The 13770-nt window shown below is 35.1% G+C and overlaps 1 long non-coding RNA gene across 2 annotated transcripts in view; it reads left to right on the top strand.

The window, feature by feature from the left end:
- The window catches only part of LOC116873391, an 87577-nt gene extending 80524 nt beyond the window's left edge, over window positions 1-7053 (top strand). For both annotated transcript variants that reach the window (XR_004383807.1, XR_004383806.1), the window contains one exon: window positions 6782-7053. This is a non-coding gene — a long non-coding RNA (uncharacterized LOC116873391). The remainder of the gene's footprint in view (window positions 1-6781) is intronic.
- Window positions 7054-13770: the final 6717 nt, after the last annotated feature.

The raw sequence follows: 13770 nt of genomic DNA, 5'->3' as shown, positions 1-13770 counted from the left end.
AATAGATTAACCACTCATGCAAAGCAAGGTAAGTGTTATGATTCTGCTCATTTACAGATAAAGATATTCTGGTACAGAGAGTTTAAATAATTTGTACATGAACCGACTTTATTTTGGTAATTTGACTTCTGTCCATCTACTTACTTCCTCAAACAAGGAATGCCAGAACGTTGAAGAAAGAAAGAGCAGAAGTGTGAAAGTTATGTCATAAGATAAGAAGAAAAGAACTATGAAAACAAAAATAAAATAAAGTAAAAAGAAGCCATCTGAAGTAGCAAAGGAGTTTGTTGGGGGCCAAGAATAAAGATTTTAAGATAAAAAGTAGTAGCAGAATATGAATAAAATCCAACACTGGCAAAAATTCTGGAAGGTTAGGATGGAAATGGAAATGGAAGACCAATGTAAATGGTGAGGGACGAAGCATAGTTTTTCTTGTCCGCTCACATATGCTTATTGAAAAATTCTAAGAGAATAGTCCCTGCATTCGTTTCTCAAAGGGAACAGAGATGAATCTATGTTTGTGGCATTAAAGACGTTACTGACATCTATGATTTTTGTGATTTGTCAGGTGAATAAGCATTATTATCTGATGGCTTAGAGGATGGACTTTTGTAGGCAACCAGGAACAGAGATTCTGGCTCTCCGACTTATTAGGATTTTGTTCTTGGCAGTGGCATGCTAGAGGCACCTCCTATAGGCTCCTGATTATGTGTATCTTTTCCATCTCTTCCCAGTATCATGTTCAATGACATCACACACTGGTAGTTTAAAATCAGTCAAATTGAAATTACTTATATCCCCCAAATTGGCAAACACTATAGATATAGTCCTTATTCTTCATGTGCTGGTGTACCAGTACAGCACTGGACCTTGAGTGAATTTCCTAACCTTCTCAAGCTTTAGGGTTTTTTTCATCCAAAAAGAAAAAAAAAATAGATATGACAGGTCTTCTTAGAATTCTGCAGACCTTTCAATGGATGATATATTTCATATGGTGCTTGATACCTAGTAAGCATCAATAACAGTAGCACTCTAGTTATTTAATTCAGCTTATCACAGAGAACATCGAACAATTCTGCCTTTTCAACACACTAGAAAGCATTTCAATTAGTTCATTAAAATTCTAGGAGAGAAGGATTTGTAAAAATTATTTTACTGACTTTACAGATGAAATGGTTTCCCTTACATAAGATTTTTGTAAAGAAGATAAACAATTACTAATACTTGCATAGTAATTTCTTCTATATGGTTAGTTTAGAAAACTTCTGTTTCCTATGGTAACTCATATATAAAAGCTGAAGGGCATCTCTTGGGGTTTTAACCCACTGTTCTCTGAATTAGATTAAATGCATGGCTTCAGTTATTCAACCTTCTTGATAAGTTAATACAAAGACTGATTCTGGCTATACACCCCACTGTTTAGAAAGCTCAAACAAAATTCTGAGCCAGAGGCCACTGTATCTATCAAGATGACAGGCAGTATGTATGTCTTGAAACTTTAAAGGTGGGCACTGCAGGAAATAAGGAATCTAAGAAAGGATTAACCAGTCTAGAGATAACCCTGCTTAGTTGCCTCTGCTAATAGTTCTCTCATCTAGATATTCTTTGATGTGGATTATTTATTCTTAGGATTGTTATTTCATTTTTCTGTCCTTGGAATATAATTCTTCAGACTATTTTAACTTTTATTATTTATTTATTTACGTATTTTTGAGCTAGCTCCATGCCTAGCATGGGTCTTGAACTCATGACTTGAGTACAAGAGTTGCATGTTCCACTGACTAAGCTAGTCAGGCACCCTATAAAATTTTAAAATAAGTTATACATATACTTTTTCCACTATACTTCACAAAGCATGTCTTTAAAGTATTTTAAAATTCATTTAAGTATTTTGTAGTAGGAAAAAACAACTGAAATTGAACTGAATTCTAATATCCTCTCTTATTCCAAAGACATGGTAGATTTTTTTGCAAAGATGACTAAAATAATTCCTCCTATCTCTGTATACATACACCTTTGCAGTATGACTTTGCTTTTCCTCTAACCATAGGTGAGCTACAGTTTCTCTATTCTTTCAGTGTAGGCTGTGCCCAGTGGCTTGCTTTAGTCAAAGCAAAGATGATGAAAGCAGATGTTTGAAAAGCATTTGCACGTTAGGGTTTGCTGTTTTTGCTGCCCTGAGACCACTATGAACAGCTTGAACTAGCTTTCTGGAGAATGAGACCACATGGGGTAGAAATGAGCTCTACTAGCTAAGGACAACTAGACCAACCAAGCTGCCAAACACCAGACACATGAACAAGCCCATTCTAGATGTTTCAGCCTTGGATGACCTATCTGCTAACTGGACAACCAACTTATTATCCCACAAAATTATAAACAAAAATGGAATAGTTGTTGTTTTAAGCCAGGGGTCTGCCAATCTACAGCCCAAGGGCCAAATTCAGAACATCACATATTTTTGAAAATCAAATTTTACTGGGACATGGCCAAACTCATTTGCTTATGTACTGTCTCCTCTTTTTTTGCTTATGTACTGTCTCTATAATGAAAGAGTTGAGTAGCTGCAATAGAAACTGTATGGCCTACAAAGCCTAAAATATTTCCTATCTATCTTCCCCTTTATAGAAAAAGTTTGCTGATCCTGTTTTTTAAGGCACTAAGTTTTGGGGTGGTTTGTTAAGTAACAGTAGAAAAAGAGCACAGATATATTTTCAAAAAAGGGATATGCCTCATTTCTTATTAAACTAATAAAGTCCTATGCTCACGAAAAAATACATTTTGGGGAGGGTCAGTTATTTCTTTTATGGCAAAAAGCAATACATTCAGTTTGCATTTCTAAAGTACTGTTATGAAGATTTTAGTTGTACACCAATATCTGGTCTTCTCCTTTTCCAGAGTAATACATTGAGCTGGGAATGTAGCCACTCAGTCAGAGATTATACTTATGAGTTCTATTCTCAGTTATGTATGACCACAGGCCAAAGTTTCCTCCTGAAGACTATGAATGGAAGTGATGTGGACTACCATTTTGTGGACTTTCTTTATGCTCCCATTCTCCTTCCCACTAACTGGAACTTACAGCAAACTGATTTATCATGGAGGCAGGTAGCATGTCCTAGAGAATGGAGGAGTACACAATCAAGAGAACTTTAGTCACTTAAAAACCATGTGGAGTAGAGCCACCTTCCAACTTGGCCCATTCATCTTAGACTATAACATGAGAGAGAAATAAACTTGAAAATTCCATAAGCCACTGAATAATTCTTAGGGTTTTTATTTTTATTTATTTATTTTTTTTTGCAGCAGGTTACTCTTATTCTAACTAATACAATACTCTTACATAGTATATTTGGCACCAAAATGATTCAGTTGGCAAACACTGGATCTTGGGTCAAAAACTCGAGGATACTTTGAAAGACTTTGCCCCAATTTTCTGAACTGACCAGAGGCAAGTCACTTATAGTAACTGTGATATTGTTTCCCCAGATAAAAACATACAACTCTAGATAGGCTAAGCAGGAATTTTGGAAACTGGCTTTTCTAATTTCTACTTCTACCATGGAAGAGGGCCACAATAACTGGTGATTGCCCTAGGCATGTGTCATTTTAGTCCCAAGAAATGTTTACATACCAACATAGTGCCTTTGGAAATATCATGGGAAATAATCAAGGTGAGTTTTTGGCACTTGGAGAGCTAGGGATGGTTTTCCCTTGAAAAGACACATACATTTCATTTTGAGAAAACTAGAAGAAAATTGGGGAAGATTTTAGTTACATCTTGAATATATACTCAATGATGGCAGATAGTAAGGCTCAGGTTTTAGTGTATATGAGAGGAAGTTGTTAGGGATGTAGATTTCGATTAGCTCTCTTCCTCTCCTCATACTTCCAGAGATTATTGGTATATCCTCCTAGAGATTATGAAAGTATCCTCCTCATACTCCCTAAATCATAGGACTAGTGGTGGATATCTCCAAATTTATACAGTACCCTGAGTGAGTCTAAGATAGGAGGTCAGTGACTCTTTGAGAAACCAGAGTCACAGCAGAAATTAAATTCCAATATTAAGACTCAGTTCTAGGAATTGGAACTCGATGTGGCAAATAAATTCTAGAGAAGAAGAGTTATATCAAAGTTTCTCAAAGAAGTATTTTATGAATGATTTTGTTGAAAAACTAATAAGGAAGAACTACCAAACTCACCAGTGAAAATGAAATTGGCCCATTTTCCCTGTGAATTTCTTATTCAGTATTCAGTGTCCAGTTTAAGAGTTTAAACTTCCTTTGGAAGTTATATGAGGTGCTTTCATCATACTCCATAACTTCTGGATCAGAGCACATTAAGTTTAGATATCTGATTGTATGTCTCCTCTACTGGATTACATGTTCTGTAAGGAAAAAAAAAAATGTTTCTTTCGTGCTCACCAGCATATCCACAGCTTATTAGGATGCCAAGAATATGCAAAAGACTTATCTAATACTTATGGAAGGAATAAATCTCTGAATGGAAAAATAGCTAGTTGGTTTTACAAACAGAGGAAATGGACATGAACAGTAAGGACACCAGATGAAAATAGCCTAAAAAATGTGTCAAACATATAATGACTTAAGCAATATAGATCCAACAGAGGTAGGTTCAGGAGGTAGTGTTGGGTCTTGTCCCCTTGAGGGCATTCTAGTTTGGAGAAAGGAGTAGATTTTAGTGCAGAGCTAAGGATCAGAGATAAAAAGCCCTTATTCAGACCTGTCTCCCTGCAAGGACTATATATTGCTTTGGGGAAGGGACTTTGAACCATTTTGATTTTCTGTTCTGTCATTCTTCTATTTTATTAAATATTCTTTTGGATAATATTGAGGATAATGTGCTTGTGAGAAATGGGGCTGCTGTTTCGATTTCCCAGCTATCAGATAAGTGATGTCCTAGATAGTAGGATCCAAACTTGAACAGTTAGAAGGACAACTGAAATGTAGAATCTAAAAAAGTTAAACTCATAGAAATACAGAGTTAGAATGATGGTTGTGCAAGGTGGGATGGTGGAGGAAATGGGGAGGTTGGTCAACAGGCACAAAATTTAAGTTGTAAGTTGAATAAGTTCTAGGGATCTAATTTACAGCATGGTAACTACAGTGAATAATACCATATTGTATACTTGAAATCTGCTAATGGAGGAGGTCTTAAGTGTTCTCACCACAAACAATAACAACATAAACTATAACAATGTGAGATGATATGTTAGTTTATTTTTTTTTTTTTTAAAGATTTTATTTATTTATTTGACAGACAGAGATCACAAGTAGACAGAGAGGCAGGCAGAGAGAGAGAGAGGGAAGCAGGCTCCCTGTCGAGCAGAGAGCCCGATGCGGGACCCGATCCCAGGACCCTGAGATCATGACCTGAGCCGAAGGCAGCGGCCTAACCCATTGAGCCACCCAGGCGCCCGATGATATGTTAGTTTAATTGCAGTAATCATTTCACAATGCATATGTATAATCACCACATTATATATCTTAAACATATGCAATTTTTATTTGTCAAATTATACCTTAATAAAGCTGGGGTGGGGAATATAACTGACTTAAAAAATAAACCATCTCTCCAGATTGTTTCTGACACAATTGTTTAACATTTAACTAAAATATATTATTTGTCTGCTCAAAACTCAGGTTTTAAGGTACTGTGTATTCTAAAAGTAAAAGAGAAAGAAATGAAAGACATTAATACATTAAAGGAGAAAACAGCAGAAGCTTGTGAAAAAGGTACAATGCAGGCTGAAGTCATTTAACCCTCCTCTACCCAGATCTCATTAGTAAAATTAGGAGGCAAGATGAAATAATTTATAAGGTTGCTATTAGCTTTAAAATTTTTATGAGTTCAGAGCCTTTAAAAACATGGTGTCTTCAGCAAAAAATATCACACAAAATTTTTTTTCAATATTCCCTTTTACCTATAATGGAAACAAGTTAAAAATAATAGGCCTAATGTTCACAAATCCATTAAATATTCACTACTTACTCTCTTGATGACCATTTTGATTCGATACACGGCATGTATAAATCATCAATATTTTCAAAATTCAAAAGTGTACATGAAGGAATTTTTTAGCTTCTGTGATGGCTTTGAACTAAAGTATAATATATCTTCTTGTTTGTGCAAATGTTTTTATGCTTATCATTTGTCAGTAAGCCTAAGAATTTAAGTACAATATTATATATACACGCTAAGAGCTTAGTTTGTCATTCTAATTTCCCTCTTGAATTGCAAATTGCATAACTTCTCTAGGGTTCCCCCATTTATTTTAAAAATGTTGGTATCCAAGTAACAAGCCAAAAAAGGAACTTCTTCAAACCATGTGATCTGCTAACACTGAAAATAAAATGAATTATTTCCCTTGAGGGAAATGTTATTAAGGATAAAGAGGAGGCAGGTAAATAAACAGATAGATTGATAAGTAGGTAGATACATTTGTTTATAGATAAATAATGTGCTAATACTATTTTATAGCTTTACATATTTTTCTTATTTTAATTCTATGTCCTTGCTAGTATTTTTCTTTTTTCAATAAAAAAATTACCATTTATTTTTCTTCTTAATGCTGTCTTTTTTGTGTTTTCTGTGAATACTTCCTAAATATTCATAGAATAGTTCTCTGTACTAGATGTTATACAGTAAATATTTCCTGATTGATTAATCTTTTCAATGCTGCTTCCAATACCTCCTTCCCATCCTCAGTGTGACAGTGTCATGTACCTTAACAGCCTTCCACCCCCACTTCTTCTAGGGGTATGTGATGTAATTGTGGCCAATGAGACACAAGCCAACATCTTCTAGATTTTTTCCACTCTTCAGACAAAAGGAAGAGATGCCTTTCATCCAACCTTTGAACAGTCTTACGAGAAGCTGTTTGAAGCTGCTATAGCCATCTTGTAAGGCTGGAGAGAATATCAGACATTCTAAGGAAGACAGAGAAGACAGTCTCTGAACCAACCCTGTACCACCCTACTTTTATTAAAAGTTCTTGATATGTGACATAATAAATTTTCCTTGTTGTTTAAACCACTTTTAGTTGGGTCTTCTGTTTCTTGCAGCTGAATTGATACACTCATGTTTATTTCCAATCTCCATGTACATAAACACCATGTTCTTATAGAGCCTACCCAGTCTAAAATCGTAGATAAGCGTAAAATAACACAACAGCACAGTTTCCTTTGAGAAAGAAACAGATCACAGGTGTAAGCCTACCCCAATTATATAATAATTATATAATAAGCACCACACTAATTATATAATAATAAGAGCAACAGCTTACGATTATTGAGCACTTTCAATGAATAAAAAAAGGACAATGTGCTACAACCTTCACATACATTAATCTTCACAACAAATCTCTAAATTGGGGAATAGCATTATCCCTACTGTTAAAAATGCAGAAAACGTGGCAAAGGGATTCTAAGTAACCTGCCAAGATCCCACATCTAATAAATGAATAAACTCAAGGAATGACTGGAATGAGCCAATGATCATTATGCTTTCTCTTAATGCTTGTGTGTATTTCAGATACAGTCTATATGTGGACCCTTGATGGCATGTAGGAATAAAAGGAACAGACTAGCACATCATCTTGGTGTTTTCTAAGCTTGCCACTTAGAGCTCTGTGAATGGACTACACTAATGATTTGCGGGTATGAGGAAGATATATAGCACTGTATATATAGCACTGCAATTAAAGAAGAACATTAAAATGACATCTAGCAAGACTGATATTCTTCTACACTGAGAAAATTTTACATGTTCACTGGTGGTTTCAAAGTTATAGACATCACTTAACACAATTACATAAAACATGCCATATTTCCCTGGACATACTATACATCCTTCCTATAAAAAAAAAAAAGGTGAATTAAAAAGTAAACTATTAGTCGAAGTTTATTATTTTAAAAATTATTATCATCTTGATTTTGAGAATATAGGAGGCTCAGAATAGTAAAGTATGATATTTTTTGAATAGACCAAAACTCAAGATCTAGAGTGAATAAAATTAGGTAATGAAATTATTAAAACTTCTTTTCCTAAATAATTTTATCAATAATTATGATCTACTTAATAGACATGATCTTTAAAACTAATTTTATAATTTTATGCATTATTTTGTTATGTAGTATTTGATATGCAAAATTGATATATAAAATTTGATATATATCAATAACAATATTTGATAATAAAAATCATATCAAATCAATACAAATAAAATAGTCATGAACATTTTGGGCAGCACAATACACAGAATATTATGCATATCACTGAGGTAGTGCTTATGTTCTTCTCCAACTCCTACCCCCTTGCCAATCCCCAAAGGTAACAAATATCCTGAATGGTGGTTTCACTGTTACTTTGCTTTTTCAAATAGTTTCTACTATAAATGTGTCTCTAGAATTTAAACTTTATAATTTTGAGCTCACATAATAGGAGTTTTATAATGTCCACATGTGGTCTGTATCTTGGTTTTCTCACTCAAGGCTATGTTTCTTAGATTCATGATATTGCAGGTAGCTGCAATCTGTTCATTTTCATGACTACATAATATTTCACTGGGTACCTATACAATAAGGTTCTAATTCAGTCACTTCCAAAAATATTGTTTTTTTTCCCAGTTTTTTAAAAAATTACTTAGTAATATATTACTCGTGTATTCAAATTCTATTTTTAAAATTTCTTTCTACTTAATGTATCAGCAATTTAAAGAGGTGAATGGAAGTCTCTCACTATGATCGTGGATTTGTCACTTTGTTTCAGCCATTTTTGCTGTATATATTTTGAGAATGTTTTATTAGGTGCACACAACTTAAGAATTATGAAATCTTTCTGAGGAGTGTGTTTTTATCATTACATATTTAGTCATTATATTCCTAATTGTGCTATTTTATTCATTAAAGTTTATCTTCTCAGTTTTTTAACAGGTTTTTAAATTAATGTTTGCCTGCTATATGTATTTTTATACTTTTTTCAATTTTCCCTAACCTTATATATACTGGTGGTCCCTTAGCAGAGGGGATCTAAAAATGTCTTCTTTGCTGATGTTTAGTCCATGTCTTAAATATGCTTGTTTAGAAAACAGACTTTGAGGCGAAAGCTCATGTGCTATAGCTTTCTTGGGAATGCAATCCCAGAGAAGCAGGAGAAGGGAAAACTGAGGCCAATAAGACCTATATCCTGAGCTGGTCATAGCTCTACATCACAGTTGACTGTTCCTTGTTGCAGGGAATCTCCAGAGGGACTATATTAAACTGTTTCAACTTGAAATAGTCTATTGGGGGGAAGGAAAGGCAAACAATTTATTTGCTGGCTCCTTCTTTTTTTTTTTATGTCATCACAGATTTTTTTATTGAGATAAAATTGACATATGATATATTAGTTTTTGAACAACATAATGATTTGTTATATGTATATATAGTGAAATGACCATCACAATAAGCCTTCTTAACATCCATCAGCACAGAGTTAGTGTGTGTGATGAGAACTTTTAAGATCTACTCTCATCAGTATCAAAGATATAATACAGGATTATTAAGTATAGTCACCAACCTCACAGATATTTTGACCTGGGGAAAAAAGTAGTGAAAGCTACAATGTCCTTATACCCCACCTCCTCCCCACCCCTGTCTTTTTTTAAACTCTGGGTGTTATGCTTGGAGAAGTCTGGGCAATCCTTTCCCAGGAGGTGACTCCTGATTACTATTTTTTGTTGGCAATATAGCCTGCTCTATATAGTATTAACAACCCAAATTTCTGGATTGTGTTAGCTGGCCCTTCCTGGTAGATGCTGGTGAAGCCAGAGCCTCTAGGCATCCAGTGCACCCAATAGGTTGATGGAGTGTTTTGATGTCAGTTGGTGCAAAGTGTGGAAGCACCTAAATATGTGGTGATGGAGATGGAGGTATCCAGGACGTCACGACTGTGGAAGGTGTGAGTATTTGCTAGAGCCGCTCTCCTTCCACTTCATCACTAGAGAGGCAAGCGGCTGAGGCATAGGTGGTTTCATGCAGACATAGGTGGTTTTATGCAGAACTCAGGTAGTGCATAAATTGAGCCCAGTACAGTCCATCTCTGCAATATATGGATTTGCTTGCAGTCAATCGCATGTGAGTGTAAGTGCCCATACATTTTCTCTGAAAGCTGAAGTGCAAGTCCAGTTTGTTTAGGAGGTGGTGGATTGTAGGAAACTGAAAGACTGTAGTACAGAGTTTTAGCAGATCATAGTTACAGTCCTTACTGCTTCAGCTGGTCCAGTGTTGTAATTAAAGGATTTAAGGAATAAAAAGTTCAGTGAGAAAATAATAGAAGTTCAGACAGAAGAGAAAATGGCATTATGCTAGGTTTAGAATACCTAAAACTTTTCAGAATCCAGAAGTTGTATAAGCTCTAGTCTTTTTTTTTTCTTATTTTCATCCCCCTCCCACTAACCAGATGTCAAACATTTTTCATATATTATGGAATTAAACTTTTTAAACATTTGCCCCCAATAAATACTTTTAGAATGAATATATATATGAATATATATACATATATATTCATATATATGTATTTTAAGATTTTATTTATTTATTTGACAGAGAAAGAGAGAACAAGCAGGGGGAGCAGCAGAGGGAGAGGGAGAAGCAGGCTCCCTGCTGAGCAGAGAGCCCGATATGGGACTTGATCCCAGAACCCTGGGATCATGACCTGAGCTGAAGGAAGACACTTAACCCGACTGAGCCACCCAGGCACCTGAAAAAACCTATTTTTAAGCCTCTCTTAAATGTAGTGAGAATAGATTTGTTGTGTAATTTCTAAAATTGATTCCTCTTATGAGTGGTCTATCATGAAGGAAAATGTCAATTAGAAAATGAAGTTTCTCATGTATGTACTTGAAACTCTGAGGGGGCTCTAAGTTAAGCCACTATAATAAGTGAAAAAAACAAACAGAAAGCTGATTGTTCTAGATTCTATATGAAGTATATACTTAATACAAAAATTCCTCTGAAATGTCAACCAAAAAGTTTTTGGGATATAGCTCAATATTGTAAGAGAGAAAAGGACAAATATATTTTAAAATAGGCTTAGTGGAAGGGGGATGGGAATAGCATTTTATGACAAGGAGAAAGTCTACATGTATGTGGAAATAAAACTTCAGAAGGAACAGAGAGAATAAGGAAATAAAAGAAGGGGATAAAAGAAGCAAAGCCATTGGAAAATTTTGTAGTTTCTGGGATACTTTGATAAACATTGTAAAGCTATCGTAAGGGCAAGGCACAGTATTCTATGAAGAGGGATTTCAACTCTGTGAACCTTCTCCCAAGGTAGAGTATCTGAAAACATACTAATTATGTTGGTAATAAATGTGTGCCAGGAGGATAGCAGGAAAGAAATAAGAGTTACAATTAATTTTCATCAATGTGGAAAAACTATTGGTGGTAAAAAAAAAAAAAAGTGTTAGGGCAATTAGAAATCTAGTGTTCATGCAATCAGCGTGGTTCTTTTCTGTTTGCTAGTTTTCTGCCTGCTTCACTGACACCTTATAGATCCCCTTTCTGGCTAAGGAGGGGCTCTGAGGGCTATACCTAGGTTGGAGTTCTCTGAAATAGGTCACAGGGGTAAGGTGAAAGTCATCACAGCTTGTAGAATACAGAGAAGAGAAAGATTAGAAAGTCAAGAACAAAGGGTAAGTCTGGGATTAACCAAAACATTCTATTAACACCTCCATTTGAGGAAGATGGGTTGAAATGCTGAAACTGGGGTCAAGGTTACAGACAAGGAACCTATGTCCTAGCTGGTGAGGCTACTGAGAGCATTCTTAAAATCACTGAACTGGGACAATTTATCTTAGCCCTGCAGGGTAGCAGCCCTTCAAACATCACCCAATCCTTAAATTATTTTTTAAAGGATTTTATTATTTTCCACTTCTCTTAATGATAAAAGAAAAAAAAGTCATTTCAATGATTTTTCTAATCTATGGATCCTGACACCTCTCCAATCTTTGCCTGTAGCCTCATCATCTCTTCTGAACTAACATCAATTTCCATATTTCCATTTAGGCACCTTACAAGTAATTTAAAGGCAAACTCTCTAATATCTTAGAACCCAAACCTCTTCATCTTCTTGTTTAAAACCAGAAGCTTTTAATACAACCATCTACCAAATATTCCAAAGTATAATTATTCTTCACTATTTCCTTACTTTCATGGTCCCTATATTTAGCTGACCACCAATTATACTTCATGAATATCTCTCAGATCTTTACCACCATTCCAGCATTCAGGCTTATCTCAATTCCTAGCTATATTTTGTCTTTAATATTAAAATTGTCTCCATACCTAGTCTTTCTTCCCTCTAATTCAGTATCTGTATGAGTGTTGTCCTTCTGTAATACCAACATGATTATATCAAATTCTGCCATGATGATTTATCATTTCCTCTCTGTAGGATAACTGAGGGTAAAGAATCATTTAAATAGCATGGGTAATACTAAATTGTATGAATTATATGAATATACTACAACTGATTTACTCATTCTACTATTTTTTTAAAATTTTATTTATTTGACAGAGATAGAGAGTGACACAGCAAGAGAGGGAACACAAGAGGGGGTGAGAGGTGGGACAGGGAGAAGCAGGCTTCCCACTGAGCAGGGAGCCTGATGCTGGGCTCGATCCCAGGACCCTGGGATCATGACCTGAGCCAAAGGCAGATGCTTAATGACTGAACCACCCAGGTGCCCTATTCATTCTGCTACTGATGAATATTTGAGTTGTGTGCAACTTTTTTCTAAAGTGAATAGCGTAGCTGTGATCATTAGAACATATGTATACACGTTATTAAAAACAATGAGGGATCACCTCACATCTGTTAGAATGGATATCATCAAAAGGACAAGAGATAAGGGTTGTCAAGGATGTGGAGAAATTGAAACCTTGTGCACCGTTAGTGGGAATGTAAACTAGTAGAGCCATTATGGAAAACAGTATGGATGTTCCTCAAAAAATTAAAAACAAAACCAAAAACTATCATGTGATTCAGCAATTCCACTTCTGGGTATATAGCCAAAGGAAGTGAAAACAGTTTTGAAGAGATATCTGTATTCTCCTGTCATCACAGCATTATTTACAGAAGTCAAGATATGGAAACAATCTAAGTATCTGTAGATGGATGGATTGATAAAGAAGAGGTGGAACACACACATACACACACACACACAAACCCCAGATATTATTATATACTCACACAATGGAATATATAACATACATACACACACAATGGGATATTATTCAGCCACAAGACAGAAGGAAATCCCTTTTCCATGTGGATATTCAATGGAACCAGTATCCCTTATCCGCCACTGCCCTGGAGTCATCTTTGCCATATGTAAATCAGCCAATTTAGTGTGAGTCTGTTTCTGGATTCTCCTCTGTTCCTTTGGTCTATTTGTCTATTATTTTGCCATTCTGTCTTCAGTTTCTAAAGCTTTACAATAAGACATGATAACTGATATAGGAAGTTTTTCCATTTTATTTTTCTACAATATTACCTTGATTTTTCCTGGATCTTTGTATATCTATATAGATTTTAGAATCAGCTAATAAATTTACAGCAGAAAAAAACAAAATAAAAAATACCCAAAAAACAAAAGAAACCAAAAAAACAAAAACAAAAACAAAAAAAACCTTCTTCTGGGATTTTGACTGGGAATGCATTTAATCTGCAGATCAGTTTGGGGAGAACGGCCTTCTTACACAC

The sequence above is a fragment of the Lontra canadensis genome, unplaced genomic scaffold, assembly GCF_010015895.1.
Source record: "Lontra canadensis isolate GAN:19392208 unplaced genomic scaffold, GSC_riverotter_1.0 scaffold33, whole genome shotgun sequence".
In the NCBI taxonomy this organism is placed as follows: Eukaryota; Metazoa; Chordata; class Mammalia; order Carnivora; family Mustelidae; genus Lontra; species Lontra canadensis.
The sequence above is the reverse complement of the archived record's forward strand: the minus strand, read 5'-3'. Positions and strand labels throughout refer to the sequence as shown.